Genomic DNA, 6,000 nt, shown 5'->3' on the forward strand with positions numbered 1-6,000 from the left:
CCCAAGGCGGCCTCAGTCCTCTCCTTCTGTATGCTCTTCAGGGGTGGCCTGGGTGTTGGGGTCTAACTGACCTTGAACTTGAGAGCACCTTTAAGACTGCCTCAACAGCAGTGGGAAGGACACTGCAGGATTTCGGAGACGAGAATTCTTAAATGCCTTGTCCCTTGGGCACTTTCACCCGCTGAAGCCCGCCACGAGGAGAGCCCCCGCCCCACAGCCCTGGCTGAGGTCCCGCGTGACACTCGGCACCAGCCACCGGAGCCCTTGATCAACAAGAAAATAACCCTGCTGTTGTAGACCACCACACCTTGCCCTGGCTCATTAGGCAGAGACAGAGAGCGGATGTAGTTTCTAAGACTAGAATTTCAGGATTCTACAAAGCAGTGTGTAGATTTATCATCCGTAATACTTGGTTTAACTGGTTGGTGGAGCACAATCACTATTTGTGCAACTTGCTAGAAATAGGATTAAATTTTAGTGCTAAACAGTTGAATTGAAGCTCTTAGTGAACTTCATATTTCACTAACAAAATACAAACAATTTAAGGTTTACTTACGCTTTCTTGAAGCTGTCTATAGTAGAGGCTATGAAATGACCAAGTAGCCTTGAGTAATTAGAACATATCAATAATACTAAGTCAGCTGAGAAAACTTTGCCAGATTCATTCAGAAAAAAATTGGAAGACATTTTCCTGAGACATAAAACCCAGTTATCGATCAAATGAAGGAAAATAAATGGAAAATCACTTTGAAACTCGTAAATCATTCTAAGAGAAGTTGAGATTCTAAGACACACACCCACACACACAAAACTTATCATTTCAAAGTCTGACGGCTCCAGTTAGATTGTAAATAATACATTTATAAATTCATTAATCCTTTTTAAAATTCTAGGCTAATGAAAAATAGTGCATTTTTAAATAGCTACTTTGGCAGCAGGGGATTGGATGAGATGACCTTTTAAAGTTCTTTTCAGGGCCCGTGAATCTGAGACGTACAAGCTGCCTTGCCATCTACAGATTCCAGATCACAGAGCATGTTTAAGCCCAATTTCAATTATTTAAATTCTGCGCTTTTTACGAAAACGAAAAACATAGACTTCGATGCCTATAGTAATGAAAAAATAATTAAATCATTCCATAATAAATAGCATTGACATAAAGATCAGTAGTTTCCCCAAAACTTGAATATGATTTGCTTCCGATTTTGCAGATTATTGAGTATATGTAATACCCCAAATGTAACAATCTTTTAACAACCGCAAAAAAAATTATACAGTTTTTAAAACACAACAATCATATTTTCATGCAGGTCCCCAAAATAAGTAGCAAAATAGATTGTGAGCTCACACGAAGATGTCTTACTGAGGGGACTTTGTAAAAGTGTCAAATGGGATCATATGAATATTCATGACTTCATCTGCATAAGCACTTGAAGAGCCTTATTTGATTCTTCAATTTTCCATATTAATTTTCCGTTTCAATATTTGCTACCTTGGAAACAAAAACAGCAACTCATTAGATACTCAAAGGAAACCCTAGACGTCCAGGTTTGATCAAGCGCAGTGGTAGGAGTGAGCGCCTGTGCCGGAAAACGTAACGTCGCCTAGTTTTTTTAAAAAAGTGAAGATGCTAATTCTGCTGATGAAGATATTGTTGTTCCCCTCTTGTGCCCTATTCATTATGCAAGACTGCAGAATATGAAGTGTGGATGTGTGATCCGGGCGATCTAATGATCTCCCACACCTGCTCATCTGGTACGATTTTAATTAACACTCCAAGGAGGTTTGTCAAGAGTAATCAAAAACATTGTCGCTTATAAAGCTGTGGCAAGAAATCAATAGTTTTCATCAGAAAAGGTGAGGTCTGGCATAACTGAACCATTTAATTGCTTCATTCCAATAAACAAAAACTGCACATTTTAATGACTTGATTCGGGAGATCAATATCTGGCCACATATTGCATTAAACAGCAACATGTGGTGGGATATTTGTAGTCATTTCCATTCCGAAAGCAGCATTCCTCTTTTTTATTTCATCCCGAGTGGCAATAGGCCGGTGCACCTACGCGGGGCTGTGATTTATATCAAATGGGTGACCTCTAGGGCCGTAAGACCAGAACGGGTGACTGGTTCTCAATGGGAAGCCACTGGCACTTGACAAAGTGCCTGGAGCAGAATGAATTCACTTCTCTTTTCCTCAATCATCAACAGGCTCTGCCCTGACCCCCGTGCTGACTCCTATAACAAGATCTCCTGTCGCTGCCTGAGAAATTTACTGGCGCGTCTACTTCTCATTGAGCTCGAGTGAGTACCTCTGTCACCTTCAGTGAACTGAGTCTGGAGGAGATTTAACTAAACACCGCTCCGAGTTGAAAACCTAAATAAGGAGATTTCTGAGGACGCAGGCGGCGTCCCGAGGCGTCTGGCTCCCAGCAGCTTGGTTTTCTAAAAACCTGCCTCTGTGCTACATTTAATCCAAAGCAACATCGGGGCCCCAAAACTCCTGTGTTCCCATGGTGCCGTGGACGCAGAACTCTGGCGAACCCTGACTTTAACAAGGATCTGCTTGTTATTGGTTGCCACCAGAAGACCGACATTCATACAGTGTGTCATTTGGAAGGTTACTTGAAAATGAGACTTCTTATGAACCATCGAAAACCATTGTGTGTGATATATACACACGGGGTACCCCCGTGGGATGCCCCAATAACACACGCGTGCGCGAGGGGAAATAAAGACATCAGCTTCAACAATTTAAGCCGTCCAATGCACTGGGGACATCTTCCTTTCGCAGGATATTTTAAGATATACTGTCAATAAGGAATTTTCAGCCACAACTTGGAAAACCCAAGGTCTGAACCATCACCGTGTAACAACCTTCCCCAGGAACCAGCCACACGAAGCACAGGCCCACATTTGTGTAACACACACACACACACACACACCTTTTAACACTCAGCTTCAAATAATTAAGCGATCAAAACGAACATTTGCAAAAAACCCCGTGTCAACAATGAGGCAGTTAAAAGACTGACGTGCGATGGTTTTATTCCATCTCACCAAAATGCCTTACGCAAAAATTTCCACTCCCTCTTTAATTTTCAATTCTTCCACCCGCCCTGCCTCACAGCTCCTGGCTATTGGCTTTTACAATCTGTCCCTAGGGAGCGAGGAGTTATTACCCCTGTCGATGGAAGAGAAAGGGATGTTATTCCCTTGTCACCTTCTCCGGCTCCAGCAGATCCGGGCGCTGATGGATAGCCTGTGTTGGAGCAAGGCGGCCGTGATGCTGTTCGTCCTGGGGCCTGTCAGATCCATCTACCTGTGCCGCTGGCATTACTTACTGAAGTCCGAGTGACACTCAGTGTCCCCAGAGTCAGCCAAGAAGCTGGAGAACAATCACTGCATGGGGCACTCTCGATGGACTCAATGCCACCTCAGACCCGAGCCTTAGCGGGGAGGGTCGTCCGTGCCCCTCAGCCAGAGAGGACAGCGCACGTGTTGGGGCAAAAGGCCCCAGAACCGGACCATGTTTATTTTGGAAGGCACTGGAGATAAAATATACACCGTGGCTGAAGCAAACGCTGCGCAAAGTTCAACAAATGTGCTTTAGGATGCCGGAAACCATTCGATTCTTTAATGATCTCATTGCGTCACGGCAATTGAGAAACTGGGCACTTCATTCGTAACTCCCAGGCCTATGTTTTTGTTATCTCTCTTTCTCTGATTCAAGATATGAATAACTGCTTCCATTGTCAAAGAAAAACCACAATAATTTCCATGGCTAGAAAGTCAATGTTAATTTCTAGAATTCAGCCTGAGTTCCCCCAGGCTGAAACACACTTGCTTGGGCCCTAGGCCATGACACTTTCCTGACAAAGCATTACAGAACTTTCATTCCCTTTGTCTTTGGTTTGTACCTCATGTCTGTCTGCACCAGGGCGGGTCCACAGTGGCTGCTCTGGAAGCCTCCAGTCACCGCCCCTGCAGCCCAGCCTGACCACCCAGCAAGGGGAGAGGGCCAGGCCCTGACGCTGTCAGTCACCAGGGCCTGGGGCCAGGGACTCTCAGAGTCTTTGATCACCTGTCCCTTTCCGTGGGGAAGAACTTCACCTTCTGCCATCATACGCATGTCTATTGACATATAAATTACACGCCGTTACAGGTTGCATTGCTTATCCGAAACTCACAGAAGCAAACATGTTTCAAATTTCCCAATGTTAGCAAGATCACAAGACTGCAGAGAGCCTACAGGGAGAAGATTTCTGCAGAGATGCGCATGCCTAGTCTGATCATTCACACAAATTTGCATTTGATAAAGGCACCAAGACCGCTCAACAGTTCAGGTCTGTTTGGGTAGTCAAATGAATTTAAAAAAAAAAAAAATACAGCAACTTTTGGCTTTCTGAATACCGTGACTGCATATAAGGGATTGTGAACATTTATCTTAGATATGGTATAAAATATACAGTTAAAAAATGACAAAGGGGGCATTATTGTGGCATAGCGGGAAGCACCACCACCTGCAATGATGACACCCCGTATGGGCACCGGTTCTAGTCCCGGCTGCTCCACTTCCCATCCAGCTCTCTGCTATGGCCTGGGAAAGCAGTAGAAGATGGCCCAAGTGCTTGGGCCCCTGCACCCATGTGGAAGACATGGAACAAGCTCCTGGCTTCAGCCTGGCCCAGCTCTGGCTGTTGCAGCCATTTGGGGAGTGACCCAACAGATGGAAGAATTCTGTCTCTCCCTCTGCAGCTTTTTCAAATAAATAAATAAATCTTCTCTAAAAATTGATAAAAGGGAGAAAGCTAAAACAGAAAAGGGAATCCTGACATTTTCCTTTTGTATGCCCAAGGTGCACACGCTTTTTCCAGAAACTTCTAGAAGGTAGTCGTTGAAGGATCGGAAAGAGCTGTAACACAGTTGAAGTCTGCCCCCGAGCCAGCTGAGCTGATAACCCAGAGGCAGGGCCATTGGAACTCCTTCTCCAGAAAATGCAAGCTGCAAACGGCCAGGGTAAAAAGTCACCCCCATGCCAGCCCTGCCAGCCTTCTAACACCTGCAGGACGCACAAGGTGTCCCCAGGAACACAAGAAACAACCGAGAGGCTGCAATTCACAGGTGAGCATGGGGAATGGAAGAAAAGGGTCCCTTTGCCAACCTGATTGGTTTATTAATGACCGGAGGCAAGGGGAGCCGGGTGCGCTCCCATGGTTTCAATTTTGTGCTTGCTGAATCGGATTCAAACCAATTTCATTTCTCTGCAACGGACCCAGCCTTGCTTGTCTCTATGGCAATGTTCTAGGACAGGCCACAGCCTATCGCCCAGGAGACCACCAAGGGACCAGCAATGGAGGCTGAAGCTCACGGGGAAAGGCTTTGCCCTCTGCCCGAAGCCCCCAGAGGCGGCTGCAGACCGCCGGGGCCGTGCTGTGCTTTCCGCCGAGGGTTACCACCCCTTGGCAGCAGCTTTGCCCTCCACTCTTAGTCACTTTTTTTTTTTTTTTTTTTTTTTTTTTTCAAATTGAAGAAACATAAGGAGGCCAACTGATGTGAGAAGTCAGGGAATCACCCATGCCACCCCCAAGGTCACCCATTCCTGCGCCCTGAGCTGCCCTCTGCTTCTATTTCTTTTGCCTCCACTGAGGCTCAAGGGCAGGGCTTCTCCCGTCACTGCCAGCACTGACAGTACTGGAACCCTGCAGGGCATGGACCCTAACGCCACTGTCGCCATCACCTAATGGTAACACCCTCCGATTCCCCAGCCACCATGCAGAACCCTGGGCCCAAGGGGGCGGCCGAGTCTGAGGGCCGATGCAGGGAGTTTTAAGAGTCACATCAGGAGCTGGCGCTGTGACATAGCGGGTTCAAGCACCACCGGCATATGGGTGCCAGTTCGAGACCTGGCTGCTCCACTTCCCATCCAGCTCCCTGCTGATGCACCTGGGAGAGCAGTGGAGGATGGCCCAAGTCCTTGGACCCCTGCATCCACATGGG

The sequence above is a fragment of the Lepus europaeus genome, chromosome 14 (assembly GCF_033115175.1).
Source record: "Lepus europaeus isolate LE1 chromosome 14, mLepTim1.pri, whole genome shotgun sequence".
Taxonomy (NCBI): domain Eukaryota; kingdom Metazoa; phylum Chordata; class Mammalia; order Lagomorpha; family Leporidae; genus Lepus; species Lepus europaeus.